Source organism: Phlebotomus argentipes, unplaced genomic scaffold (assembly GCF_947086385.1).
Source record: "Phlebotomus argentipes unplaced genomic scaffold, Phlebotomus argentipes genome assembly contig_2, whole genome shotgun sequence".
Taxonomy (NCBI): domain Eukaryota; kingdom Metazoa; phylum Arthropoda; class Insecta; order Diptera; family Psychodidae; genus Phlebotomus; species Phlebotomus argentipes.
Window position 1 is genome coordinate 7171975 of NW_026776162.1, and position 15354 is coordinate 7187328.

The 15354-nt window shown below is 42.2% G+C and overlaps 1 protein-coding gene across 9 annotated transcripts in view; it reads left to right on the plus strand.

Annotated features, from left to right (window-relative positions):
• Positions 1-15354, plus strand: part of LOC132265038 (low-density lipoprotein receptor-like) — a 72867-nt gene that overhangs the window by 12310 nt on the left and 45203 nt on the right. Inside the window, exon 1 of one of the 9 annotated variants that reach the window (XM_059765448.1) lies at positions 15026-15329. The exons of 6 other annotated variants lie outside the window; for them this stretch is intronic. The gene's annotated coding sequence lies outside the window, so the exon portion shown is untranslated. Of the gene's footprint in view, positions 1-15025; positions 15330-15354 lie in introns of those variants that run through there. 2 more of the 9 variants (XM_059765450.1, XM_059765451.1) reach the window with 2 other exon arrangements.

A 15354-nucleotide genomic window follows, 5' to 3' on the forward strand; every position in this document is an offset into this window, starting at 1 on the left:
TAGAGAGAGTGTCGGCAAAAAAAATGTGAACAAATTGAATTTGCAGTGAGGAAATGATGGGAAATTGTGTGCATCATCGTGTCCACTTTAGATGCCTGTGTGATTCCTGACGAAGTCCCTCACACCCGGAAAGGCGATGTTGGTGTTGACGCCCGGCCAGCCCTCCCAGGCGCAGCCGTTGCCCCAACTCACCAGCCCCACGAGGAGGTTGTTGTGGTCGATCTGGAGAGGAGATCAATTAAAAACGTCCCGTATGGCCAGAGGGTGGGCAATAAATTTACCAATGGTCCGCCACTGTCACCTGCAAGAAGTGCGAAAAGGGTCAGAGATAGGAGAATGTTTGAGGGATGTTATGAAGAGCAGTTGTACGTGAAATGGTTATGAATTGTCTGTCATCATATGTGGGTGTGTTGAATGTGGGGCGGAAAAGAATTGTCGCATTGAATAACGTACCTTGGCAGGAATCACGTCCAGTTTCTCCGGCGCAGAACATGCTAAAGAGAGGAAGAGAGAGAGAGAAAGGAAGATGAGATATGAGTGTGAGAAATTTATTGAATGGCACTAGCATCATGATAAATTGGTCTTTTCTCTTCGAACATTGGCATACAGAATCTGCAAATTAAATAAGAGCAGTCGAAGCTGTATCAAATCACACAAAAAGAAGGCATTCTGTCACTTCTCGTAAGGACAAAATTGCTTACAGATGTTCCTATTTAACTCGAAGTCACTGTACGTATTGATATGAATTTCTTCTTGCGGTGAAGTTCCCATTCGGAGATTGATTATGCTCACCTGGGCTGAATGTAGTCATAATAGCCGGCGTCCATGCAAATCTGCCGATCCACCACGGGAATATTCACCCACTGCAGGACGACGGGAGCCTGACCCTGCCACTCCAGGTCACCCCAGCCCGCCACCCACACGCGCTGCGGATAGAGTGGCTCGGTGTTCGTCAGCGCGATGGGCCTGATGTTGGGGCCACCCATGACGCCCTGCATTTCGCACACGGCCACATCCAAGTCGAAGGCGTAGTACACTTCGTAATCGGGATGCATAATGTAGCGGATCATGCGATGCTCCTGGCCGCCGCTGTTGTGATAGCGACTGCCAATTCTCACGGACATCTTGAGGGAGAGAGAAAAAGTTTTCGTTAGTTTTATCGCGTGTTTTATCTGTGGCGGAAACCAGTCAAAAAGTGCAGCAAAGCCACGTGCCAACAGCCTTGATTGTAGGTCGATCTGGAAGTGTGTTATCTTAAGCCCAAGTCAACAGAATCAATCATGACCTAAGATATGTTCATGACTCGTGAGATTTGCTATTGTCGGTCCGCGATAACCTTGTCTGGCACACGGTCTATTGACAATTGATCCTGCAGATTAGTGGGTGAGAAATTTCACTGAAATTAGCGATATTTCTCTCTATACATATGAAGTAAAACAGTTTTCACACCATATGAGCAATTCATTAGGAAGTTTTCTAAGCCCGAAATCTCTGTGAACTTTAGCAGAGTATAACTCAATTGACTTCTCCAGATGGAAATTCTCACACATTCCATTACATTCCGAGAGAGCGCGCGCACTGGATGGTTTTCTCAGATGTGTTGCAAATTTCTGGAGTAAACTTTCACTATATATAATGTCTCAAATTATCCCTTTCGCCATGAATTCCGAAATCACTCAATTTCACGCTCTTCTGGAGAAATTTGTATGTGAAAGTGCAAAGGTTGGCGGGATCTTTTAGACTGGCTTCGCAGCCGCACAAGAGTGCACTTTACGAAAGTGGCGCCCAGGCCTTCGGGACAGTGGGCAGCCGTGATAATCCAGTGGTCAGAGATGACGGAACTGCCGCAGAATTGGCCAAAGCCGTCGTATTGCATGGCGCCGATAAAGGGAAACTGTCCCGGCGCGGCGTCCTGACCGCCCACAATGCGACCATTGCGTCCGGTGTTGAGCATCCTGCGGCGGCTGCGACCCTTGAGGAAGCCGCCTGGGGGTTGGAGAGAGAGAGATGGTGGAAAAGTTGGGTGTTTGACGAGAAAGTGTGCAGAGGAACTCACCTTCCACAGCCAAGAGGCCACAAAGGAGAAGCAAAACAACAACTTTCATAGTTAGAGTGACTCTCTGGTCCAAATAACCACACTGTCGTGTGTGCTTGACTCTTTTATAGACTGCTGAGAACATGTTATCGCCATTTGTGAATTTGAGAGCAACTCAACCAGGGTTTTGATATCTTTTTCTGGAATTCGTGCGAAAATGACGGCGTGGTGTATTTTTAGGCTGATATGGCAAAGGAATAAGGATGACAATAAATCATGGTGGAAATCTGGTTGTAAATGGCGGAATCCATGTCTTTAGATATTATTAATTGCTGGTAATACAATCACTTGCACAGTCTTTTTTCCGTTCTCGCGTCTATCGCGAGATCTTAACGCAATTTCCTTCAGCATTAGGCGTCTGATAGTGAAAAAAAAAAGAGGGAACGAAGTGCCACAATCTTTATGATGGCTTCGCACATGAATGAAAAATCACGTTATCCATTATCGGGATTGACAATGTTGCTTATATAATTTACAAGTGTGTGACAAGGGTGGATTTAGGGGGAAATTAATTTTGTAAAGTTCAAAGACTCGCGTGCACGTGAATTTTCAAGGGGAAAAATGTATTGTATGCTTTGTTATGATATCTTAAAGCGAAAGGAGTATAACTTTTCGATGGAGTTCGATTGAGAAGAACTTCTCTGGTGGTATTTTAGAGAAAAAGCTCTTTTCATTACTCAAAGTTTATCGGGAACTTAATATCGATAGTGATTAAGGGTAGTTTGTAACTTTAATGCGGTTACGCTGTGTTAACAGTTTTCCCATGCAAATGGTAATTATATTTGATCATAATTAATTAATCTACATTCTGTGGAAATGCTTTGTGTAATAGAGCATAAAATCATTTGGCCAGGATGCAACTTTAAATCAGTTTGTATATGTTTATGTTTGCATACAATTTAAATAAGTATAATTTAATTAAAAATATCTGCAGATTTATTCAACAATTCACATGTGTTTTTGTAGTGCAGAAATAGTCTGTCGCAATGTTTTGTTAAAGTATTCAACAATATAGAGTTTTTGAGAGATTATTTGCCATAAATAGTTACAATAACACTCACTTTATTCCATATATGCTTTTCATCCTGTAAAATTAAAATCACAGAAAATTATAACATTTTCATGTGGTGGCAAGTTTTGTAAAAACAAAACCCGCGCTCTCAATTCTATTCAAATTAATACAAAATTCCACATGAATGAAATTTCTCACGTGGAAAGCATATGTGGAAAGCTTTTTAGGGTATGGTTTTAATGGCTTTCCAAGTTGAAGTATTGTGGTTTTGTAAAGGTGAATGGGGAAGTGCGCACAACTTCCAGGGATTGCAATTTGAGGTCCATTTGCCAAAATTTCCGTGAGGTTGGAATAATTTGTGCCGAGAAATCTGTGAGTGAATATATGGCCAAAATAGACGAATGCGGTGTAGAAATCTCCCTCTTTAGCCTGTGTTTATTCAGTTTGTGTTGTCACGCAGTGAAAAGTTTGCAATATTTCTGGCTCTGGACATTTTGTGTCGTTCCCGGAAGTTGGTTCGCGCACAGGTTGTAATTGTTGATTGATGGTGTAGTGTTGTCAATCTCTCATGGCGCTGTGGATAAAATTGCGTATTGACGGGGCGGCGATGTTCACGTTGACACCGGGGAAATTCTCAAGAGCACACTGATAGCCAAAGCTCACAAGTCCCACGAGTCGACCGTTCTGCACCACGGCGCCTCCACTGTCACCTTGGCATGCATCGCGTCCGGGCTTTCCGGCGCAGAACATGCTGATGATGATGAAGAGAGGAAATTGAGTGCGTTAATGAGTTTGTCTGGGCGCTTTTTTTCTCTCTCTCTCATCCTGAGCCCTGAGTTATACATACTTTTCATTGATGCCGCCAAAGTAGGATCCATTGCAGACACTTCTGTCGACAACAGGAACGTGAACGAACTGCAAAATTTCCGGCATGCCACCCTGCCACTGTGTAAAGGGGGAGAAAAAAGGGTTCGATGAGAAGGTGTGCGAAAGGGGCTAATTAAGTGATAATTGAGTCGATATCGCTGAGGGTTGTGTCATTTTATATGCATGAGACGCACCGCTGTATTTCCCCATCCACTAATGGTAACGGTGGAGCCGGGAGTTGGTTCGCTATCACCCAATTCGATAGGCCTCATATTGACGCCATTGAATTCACCACGAATCCTGAAGACGGCAACGTCGTTATTGGCGAAAACGTCCTCGTTGTATTGCGGATGGAGGATGAATCTGTCGATTTCGTAGAATTCACCGCCAATGTTGCTCACATGGGTGCTGCCGGCCAAAACTTTTATCTGCACAGTGCCAGAAGTCGAATGGAGAAGATGGCAGAGAGAGAGAGAGAGGCAGAAGAAAAAGAGGAATTAATGCGAGAGAAATTGCTAGGAGGAAAAATTATTTAATTGACTTTTTCCTGAGAAACTCCCACTAGAGAAACTTCCACTAATTTGTCGATATGCTCTTGAGATACAAACAAAAATAAATGGCTAGAGTTATTTTCCAGTTGCGAATATCGCTTGAATGATTCACTTTTAGAAAATACAGTGAAAGCCACGCCCACTCGCAAACCACGCCCATTTTGAATGAATTAAAGCTCGGCTAACTTCACTAGGCACCGTATTTGCCACAAATCTCACGGACATGGGATGTTAGGAATATGTTTTTACCGTTTCTGGGCTGAAGTGCTCCAGACAGTGTGCAGCTGTGATGGCCCAGTTCGACGAGAGGATGCTTCCGCCGCAGAAGTGTTGTCCGCCCACTCGAATCTGCAGCGACAGTTGCCAGGGAAAGTCGGCGATGTCCCCATCTGATCCGCCAACGATGTACGGAGCAATTCCCTGATCACTCTGCATTAGCGGATTAGCCAGGGTGGCGGCGAAAAGGGCCAAAATGGCCACACAACTCTTCACGGACACCATTTCGTATCGCGGCGCACTTTATGATGTCCGGTCGTGGTGAAAATGACCCGAAATGGCTGGCGAAGTGATGGCTTTTATAGTTGTTATTCTCGACGTACTGCAAAGAGTGGAATAAATTGGACGATTCTAACACATTTTCACTTTTATCTTCTGCTGCTTTTCTTGCACGTAATTCACATGTGACGATTATTAATTGGGAAATTTTCACACAATTTCATATCAACACTTCCTTCAGAGTGCGCGTCACAGGGCGACTCGGACAGTCTAAATCATTTCCTCTGGCTGTGGAAAGGCCAATTGAGTCATGGGAGAAGACAAAGTGTGTGGCGGAAAACATTGATTTCTTACACACCAAAACAACAGTCACCAGTGTCAAAGTCAAGTATGTCAATTTATTGGGTAAATTTTGGGGGTGTTTTTGGCTGTTGAAAAGCTCAGCATACGTTTTAATTAAATTCATTATTCTCCTTAAAACTTCGAGCCACTTAATAGTTGTTCGTCCAAGTTACAACCATGAATATCTCGGAAATGTTTCATGAGCTTGCATAAAAGTGTATGGCGAAAGCTGGACTATTTAATTTTCACTTACGCTATTCTTTTTTTTTGCCTCCTGAACAATTCCATACAGTGACTTTTCTCAAGTGCGCGCGCGAGCAGCATTAATTTTTAAAGTGATCTGCTATGGTGATTTTCGGTGAGTGGAATGAGAGGAAATTTCTTTTTTCATTGCTGTCTTTGCTCGACACAATAATAATTTATGAGAGTGCACTTTGTCGTGCACGGAAAGCTTCTGCACAAGAAATGCTCTTTGGCGGTGACTCATGATGAATTGATATTTATTTTGGTCTGAAGCGCGCGCAAAGGAAGATGTTGTTGCGGGGATGAAAAATGTTGTGCTGCACAATTATTTGATATGGCAAACATAATCAGATTTGTTGAGAGAAGAGGGAAAATTCAATTTTTAATGGCTGGAGTGCTTTTTTTTTTCACCGCCCCGCCATTAATCGATACTTTATTGTGTGTAGCCCAGTGTTAAGACACTGGCGATGGTGTGTGCTGGAAATAATGTGGGTGAAAGTTCATCCCTTGGTTGTGAGAATATTTTTTCAGGGGTGGAGCAAAAAGGGCGCTCTTTTTGCCCTATTAAAGCCTCGCCCCAAACTTTGGACATCTCCCGGGGTAAATATGAAAAATTGTTTGCCAACACTTGAAAATGGAAAGTCATCCAGGTTATCTCGCATGTGTGTGCCCATAAATAAAAAGATAGAAACATCCCCAGGAGCTGGGGCGAAGGAGTGGACCCATTGCGAGGGGTGAAAGTGTGTGATTTATGTGCGTACGAGTCAGACAATCAATATTGTGTGGCATCCGGGAAGAATATGCTGCAATTATTGGGGCGGCTGTTTTTGGGGAGGAACACAGAGACAAGGTCGAAATATAATGGCCACAAATGGTGTTTCAGGTCAACTGGAAGTTTCATGAATTTGAAGTGGTTTTTAGTTATGTACAATATTTGGCTTCTATTAATTGGATTTTGGTGCACTTTCTGCTGTAAACCCTCCAAAATCAGATCATTTCTATTTATTAGAAACGTCTATCTATTTTTAGAGCTTTTTGATCAAATTTAGACTGTAAAGAAGCTATTTTGAGTACATAATTAAATGATTACAGATAGAATTCGTCTGTGTTTTGACCAATTGATGAAATGAGCAATTTTAGAAAGGTTCCTAAATAAATATCTTAAGTAATGAAGATGTTTCTGGATTTTAAGACGGAGAATTAAATACAATAACGATGATTTGTTCGATGAGACTTCTTCTTGAGAAAATAGCCACTAAAGAAGCTTTCTGGTTTGAAGAATTGCCTGAATTGTTAGGGATTCTGCATGGCAATGGAAGTGCCTGAAAAGGTGTACAGATTGACATATTATCTCCCCCTTGGGCGGGTGTTTTTCACAGTGCGAGAGAGAGCTTCGGCTTGCCCATGAAATACAATAGAAATTGAATTATGCGGAGAGCTGCGAGACATATTTGATATCATTATAAATCTATTTGCCACCGCGCTATGTGTATGCGGAGCTTTGTGCGTGGAAGCTCTCTCTCTCTCTCTCTCTCTCTCGCCATGGTGTTTGAAGATAACGCACACACACACGCAGTATTTGTGCGGTTTCCCAGCAGCATTGCGGCGTTATTGGCTGTGGTGGCCCAGATATATTATTTAGTTACGGGGCGCGGCGCGGGGGGCGCGCTGTGTCGTGACATCGCAGGGATGCAAAGCATGGGAAATACGCCATCACTCTCCCGAGAAGTGATTTTATCAGCGCGCGGAGCCATAATTAGAATCTAGACCGGACTACACTGATTGATTGACTTGCCACTGACCGAAAAGTAATTGATAACCGGTGCCCCGAGCGCCCCATCAGAGTGTGGGTTGTGTGTGCGATTGTGTGAGCCCAAAACATGAAACAGAGAGCAAATTTGTGCGAAATACGCAATTAATGGGCACAAAAGCGTGCTGTTTTGGGTCGCCCTTGTTTGAGGGGCGGCAGAGTTTATTGAATTTATAAATAATTGAGACTGTGCATCTCGAAAATTTTCGGCGTGGCGGAAATTCACTGGGGGAATCTCTCTCGATGTGTTGTTGGAATTGGAGTTGGAATTTTACTGTGGGGACTTCTATCCCGGGCCACTCTACTGTGTAAACATTTTCTCTTCGAGCGAATTGAGTTTCGTGAACTCTCGAATTGAATGGCTTTTGGATGCATTGAATTGAAATCATTGTTATTTTGAGTAAATTGCTCGAATTTCCCCTCATTTGCTTGCTAAACATGATGTGACTGCATTGGGTTCAAGAAGTTTTGTTGAATCATTTGTCTGTGTGTATCGAAAAGATATAACAAAATATATGAAGAAGAGTCATTTTGTTGATGGATTCTTCGGTCAGGGATTTTCTCAATTTTACTGGACTTTTAGCCTGGAATCGCATGAATAGTTAAAGGATTCTAAAGATGATAATTCCAGGGGAAAATCAATATTGTGAATATTTGGACTTTTCGGCCTTTAAAATGAAAACCTTACTTACTCGTCTCGTGGGAGGATTGCTTCCTAAACAGGACTCACTTGAGAATTGTAGTGGATATCATTGACTTGCAGACAGTGTCACAAGTTTCTCATTGAATTATCGACTGATTTATTCTTTCGTTTCTTCATGTTTATATACAAATTTCGGCTGACGGAGGCATTTTTATGACATGCTTTAGTGCAAATGCGCTTCTTTGTTTGCCTTGCACTTGTAATTCACGTGTTACAATAAATTATGTGAGTTACGTGTGTTTCAGGTGAAGAATTTGTGGAATTATGAATTTAAAACCACATGTCAGAGTTTCTTGAGTTTTATTTTTATTGAATTTGCCACTCAAAGATCCTCTGCTGCTTCTGCAAACTTCATAATTGGTGAAGTTGATTTGAATTTGACAAAAAACAGACACTTGCTTTCCCATTAGCAGGATTGCATGTTTGAGTCAGTCTAAAATCCGGATAATCTTATCAAGATTGTGCTGTTTGGCCATTAAACGGATAATTTTATTTAAGGGGGATTTATCACCAAGACACAAGATGCCTCAAAGCATGAAGCATTTATTGGAGTGATTTGTCCTCTGCTCCGCATCGCAAATTCCCATGTCATCGGCGAGCCTTCAGTGCACACTGGAGCCAATGAATCGATTAAACTGACCACGATTGAATGAAATTGCTGTGACGTCTGCAAATGCTGACAATAAAATGCGCAACACAGTCGCAATTGCGAATAATTAGAGCATTGAAATTAATCTCACGGAATATTCACGCGACTATGGTTGCGTCCTGCGCTGGAATAATTAGAAGACGACTTCATAAGCTTCTTAAGTATCTCCCAGAGAGAGAGGGACCTTGATGATATTCGAGGCACTTTTTCAGTCAAGACCGCCCGTGCAGTGACTTTCTCCGGGGTAATTCAATTTTTCTCTCTCTCACCCCACCGGCTTTCCAAGCCTCTGCCAACCTTTTCGAATCTGCTGATGATCCTGGCCACCCAGGAATAGAGCCACGAGAGGGGGAAGGGTGGAGGTGGTGGAAGAAGAATGAGAAGCTGAAAGAAAATGAGGCGTGCGACTTCCCTATACAGCTTTTCTCATCACTCTCACATCACCATCTTCTCTCACTCGCTTTTCTTTTTTTTTCCTAATGAACTTTCCTCCGCTTTTGTCATGTATTTATGCTTATGTACTGGAGCATTTAATACATGTGACGTCTATTGAATTATCATTTTAAGGCCAGCACAATGCAAAAAGCATGACCCACATTCTCTCTCTCTCTCTGTCTCCCTTTTAATAGTTAATGAGTTTTAGAAAATTGTGTTTTTGATAAGACACCGAGAGATGAACGAGTCTCAAAATCACAAATCAGTTGAGAATGTAATCTCGTGGCGTCTCTCGACTTCACAATTGCCATTATAATTTCATTTTCATTGTGTGTGGAGTTTGCTGAATTGGAAAAAGTTTTCAATTGAAAGTCGCGCGCGCGCGCATTTTCCTTTATGTGTGTTATCAAAATTTACTGCCAACTTTTTTTTTTTGAACTTTCTAACTTCCTCCGAACATCCTGGCTCAATTATTTTCCTATTTATCCCTTATCAACAGCTCCTTTGGAAATTACTCCAGCTTTTGCCTTACTTAGAGAGAGAGAGAGAGCAGCTATTTGGCTCTATATGGACGCATTTATAAACTCTTTGGGTTTTAGCACAGCAAATTCATTCCGCAAGACTTGGCTGGGCTGGGAGAACCCAAAAAGGAGAAAATATTAACTCATAATGCTGCATGGGGATCAGCGTGAAATAAATTAAGGGGAGATTTAACACCCTCCCACCCGAGAGGCGCTCACAATGAATGGAGACATCTTCAGAATTTACTGATAATACCCGAGACACTTTTACGATGTTTGAGCTCCCTTTATGGCCAAATCCAGCGTTTTGTCCTAATGTGTGCCTCAACACTGGACTACAAATGTTATGCTGTGTTCACATAAAAGCCCAGAAAACTCCGTGTCAACGCACTTTCCAACACTCCTTAATGAGCGAAACAGACTTCTTTTTTCCCCTCCCTCCCTCCATCTCCTGACATTGCCAGAAAGTGGAAAGTTAAACAAACAATCGAAAACTTCCCATCCTTCTTCGTGAACAAGAAGAGGAGGGAGTAAAGCAGAAAATGGGCATTCAATAAAAAAGAATCCAAGGATAAAAGTTTGACACTGGAAAATCAAATCCCAAAGATCATTCCAAGTCATTGAAAAGTTTGAGTGAATTTCCAACCCTTTTCTCTGATGCCTGTGCGAGAGTGAAATGATGAAAATATCCCGGGGAAATTTCCACCAGTGCAAGAAAGATACCGCCATAAATTTCGATAGAGTCTCCATTAATTCATGGGAGATTCAAATTGCTGAATTTTGAGAAAATAACTGAACCACACATATACACAATTTAACTGGGCGAAGCTTTCATCCATCTGTAAACTCACGCGGATGGTTGAAAAGGGATGAAGATTCGTCCCACCATCAATAAAGTTGCCTTGAAAGCCAAATTTTCTCACCAATCTATTCTTGCGAGAGAGCGAAAATTATGTCTTGTACATTATTATTGCAAAAAAATTTCAATCTCAAACTCAACTCAATCTTACATGGATTCTCCACACACAGAGAGATTCTGCATACATAGTCGCTTTGTACATATATATGCCAAAAAAGATGATGAATCGACGCCAAATCTGATGCGCGCGGAAGTTACAAAGTCTAAATAATAAATGGATTTAATATTGAGAGTGAAATATTAACTATAAGAGACCAATAACAAAGTGCGCTCTCGGAGTGTTGTCAGAATTGATTGCCAACAGCGCGAAATTTTTAGTCAAAACAAATTCATCGCACTGCTGAATTACATATTTATTAAAAAGTTCGCTCTTCCTGGTGTTTTTCCCTCTGTGCACAGCATCTTTTTATCGGCCACTTCACAGAGTTTAATAACAATTTTTTCTGACACACCACCCCTCTGTCCACTCCCCACAACCACCCCTCCAACCAACCAGTCCACACGCCTCACCAGAGCTTTCTCACACTGGAAGTTGCGCACAAAGAAAATGCCCCCAAAACAAAATACACGCGCCACGGCAAAAACTCCCAAGTCTCCGCAAACAGAGAAACGAGACCGAAAGTGTCAAGATGTGGGGAAAAAGTAAAAATAACCACCCTCGTGTGGGATGATTAGAGTGAGAGAGAGAGAGACTTCTGCAGGGAAGAAAAAAGCAGCTGACAAAAAGTTCTCCCTGGAATGTGATAATTGATTCGCCTTCAATATAGATTATCAGTGATATTTGGGGAATAATTAGTGACTAGATATTTTGCACACGTACGCAATTGCGACCCTCTCGACACACACACGAGACACCCTCGCATGTGGCGCTCGTCCCACAGCGCCAATTTGCCTACATTTATGCCATTAATTTGGAATTAAAATTTTATCAAATTAATTTCTCCCGCTCGCACCTTATCGCACACCATCGCGCGATGAAAAGCCTCAAGAGCACAGCGTGAGAGTGAGTGAATGTATTAGCAATTTTGACAACATTCCGGGCGTATCAATTGAGTCTGTGCGTCCTCTGAGAACTCCGCACATAGTGTTAGTTTCACCAGAGCCTGTCGCAGCTCATTTACCGCCAAAGGAAGGCAAGTTTGAAGCTTTGACCGAGTTTGCTAATAGGGTTTTAAGCATGTTTCGGAAATGTTGGAGGTAAAGCGGGCCTTTTTCCCGCTGAAGTTCATTGGGAGATAAATTGTAGGGGATAGTGGAGCAACTTGAGATGGTGTAGTATGAGTGGGAAAATAGCTGAGGCATATTAAAACGACTAATTTTCATAAATAGAATCAGAACAGAGCGTTTTTGGCATGAAATTGAATCGAAATTGCATTGATAAAAGTTTAAATCTAATTTTGAAGCTCAAATTGAACCATTTTTTCTCTTTAGTTTATTTCTAATTTCTATGAATGCAAATAAAATGAGAAAAAAACAGTTCAAAAGGATGTTAAATTGACATTTCACAGAATTATAGTGCTTTTATTGAACTTTTAAACGTGTCAAGAACCATATATAAAATGCATCTTTGAACCATGTGCAACTTCTGTTCTACAGCTTTAACTTTGCCATGCACTTTAGGCATGGAAGGCACGAATTTGGGTGAATTGATGGTGTGCAAAATTGGTCTTCTGTCCTTTCCCAGAATGGCAAGAGAGATTGCACCTGAGCAATGAGCAGTAATTGCATTTGCACCAACACTTTTATTTCGCTTGAAACTGGTTGCAGAGACTCGTCAATTATTTCAGTAGTGCGCGAGCAAAGTGTATGATTTAAATTGATACGGAGATTACAATGTACATAGCGGAGAACCAGTTGAGTGAGTGTCTCGCCGTGGTTTTCTTTTTCACTCCGCCAGGGTCGATTCCTTGTGCTGATGCAATGACTCGTGAGCCTCGTGAGGATGGAGGAGAGTGTTTGTGGGATGAGCTGAAGGAGTTACGATCTTCCCAAGTTGGTTGTTGGAGGTGGAAAAAGTGAGAGAGAGAGATGCTGGAGGACGAGTAACCGAAAAACTTTTCTCAATTTTATGTCGTTTGTGTTTGATGGCGAGGAGAGAATCGTAAGAAGAATTAATGTCCATTGTCAGTGTGTCTCCGTGGAGTATATTGCGACGTAAGGATGTTTATTGGGCGACAGAGGAGTGGGTGGGGGTGGTGGTGGTGGAAAAAAGGAGCAGTGTGTAGTTGAAGGGTAATCCAGAGATATTGTGAATTGCCTTTTATATTTTATTCCCATTTCATCCCTCGAACCATCATCGGCTGTTCAGGCGACAGAAGCAGAAGAAGAATCGCTGGAGAGAAGAGATTATATTTCGGGTGAGGGTTTGGAGGGCAACATTTGATCTCCACTCGTCACCCACATGATGACGACAGAATGCTTTGCCAATTGTGGATGTCTTGGCGTCGCGCGCGCGACGGAGAGAGAAATAATTTAACGATTTCGGCCCTGATTTGCTTCATTTTATGGGAAGTCGCATTATATCTCCGGTTTTTGCCATCACATTTTTCTTATTTCTCCATTTTTCGCTCATTCACTGGCGCGCTGGAAGGTACAATAAAACACGACTAGTCTGTCGGTAGAATGATGTAATTCTTGAAGGCACATTCATCACCATTCGCATAAGCTGATGCTCAGGTCTTTTCTCTTCGTTTTGCTCCCGGTGACAATGTGTGCGGCTGGTGTATATACCTTTGAGCTTTAAGTACACCTTTCTCCACATATATATCGTCGTGTGTGTTGTATCTGAGACGCCTATATGGCCTCGAGGACGTGGCAACTCTTGCACGATACGGCATTTCCTTCTATTTTTCCCCATTGCGACAGGAGCTCATCTCAAGTACCAATAAACTGTCACACGGCACAAACCGTTGAAATTGCATAAAACTTTAAGTGATGCTGGCTGATAGGCGAGCACTCGATATCATAGAGATGATTGATTGAGACAGAAGGGGGGTGGATAGAATTTTACTTTCCATCACCTGCTTCGTGATAGTGTTTGGGTGGAAAATGGAAATTTTATGGCAGATTTTCACACGAAACACTTTCACAACAGCCACAACGTTGGTGGTTTTGCTCTTTAATCCTTTCAAGTCATCATTCATAACACACACGTGAAATTTCTTCGGGGCCTTTGCATAAGTTAACTCTATGAAATCAATCAAAAACATCTCACATCGCAAGTTATCTGAACTGGTTCTTGCATTGCATATTTTACAACTATCTTAGTGGTTTAATGCGGGTAAAAATAGCCATCAAGAGCGATCTCTCGTGATACCAAAGCGACGTTGGCGATAAAAATGTGTGTTCAATTACTTTGCTCGCAAAGTTGCTGCTCACTTCTTGATCTCCCTCACGCATTTTCATCTTGTCTGACACTCTCAACGGTGAAATGAGATAAAAATTTAAATAATTGAATGAGTGTATCTCAATTTTAACGCATGTTTCCAGCATTTTTCATCTTCTTCTTCCGTGTGGTATTCTTTTTCTTGTTGGTGATGGTGGTGGAGGAAAAACCCACCCTTTTGTGCCCCCCCTATGCTTAGAAGAAGCTTTTGGTGAGAAGAAAGACACCCATTCTTCATGTGCTTTCCAATGATGCGCCGCTCTTCGTGCGGGAAGGCTTCTTTTCATCACACTTCATCTATTTTTCATGACAATTGGAGAGAAAAAAAGGGGGTGAAGAGATATAGAAAAAGCATCACACCATGAATTTTTTCCCACTTTCTTCTTCACTGTGCTTTTCTGGGGTTATATATGTATATGCGTGTGTGCGTGAATAGGTAACAATGCGGGGTGAACATAACGCAAGTTCTCCAAAATTGTGTATAATGTTTTGTCAAGCTTAGTGGAAAAGTTGTATTGGATGTTTTGTGTGTTATTAATGTGTTGTGTGATTCCCCTAAACTCTTCGTCTTTCTCTCGCATGGAATGACAACTCTTGTTTGGGTAAATGTCGGGGCATACAGCATCGCAATCACCCTCAAATATGATGTTCTTTCAACCCCAAAATGCTCTAGAGAAGCATTGCGAGATGAGAGATTCAGTGGATGGCGCGCGTTTTTCTCGCACTCGCGCATTCCACGGTGACACATTTTGGTGGCGGCTTCTGGGTGGCATTACTGGATTCAGTGGGACAGATACTCGGGTATATTTTGACGATTTTCCCTCTCTCTGGAGATTGAGCACACACACTCTCTCTCGCTCTCTTGCTCTGAGAGCATTCAGCGCGCATTATTTCCGTCTATTTCGCGCAATATCCCAGCATCAAGTTCCCAACAGTGGTTGTTCGTTCTCTTCCAACATCCAAGCGAACTTGCACAGTTGGAGAGTCAGACTCCACTGGTTCAGATGTCAGTTAAGCTTTCTTCTCGGCTCTGTGAAGACGTGTCCTCAAGGAGGTGCAAGAGATTCAGCGCGAAAGCAACGCTGCGAGATAACTTCGTGTGTGGATTTTTCCTCAATTTCGCGATCTTTTGTGCCATTGTCGTGATTTTCTGAATTGTGCAGATCAACAGTGTTTTTATTGCTATGGATTTGTCATGTGAAGATACACTTGTTTTCTCTTCATCTTGCAAAGGAGACAAAGTGACACACTTGGTGGCATTTTTCCCATCTTAAATGGCAAGAGAGGTTTCTTGTGTTGAATGTGTGTGCAATCAATTAAATTTTTG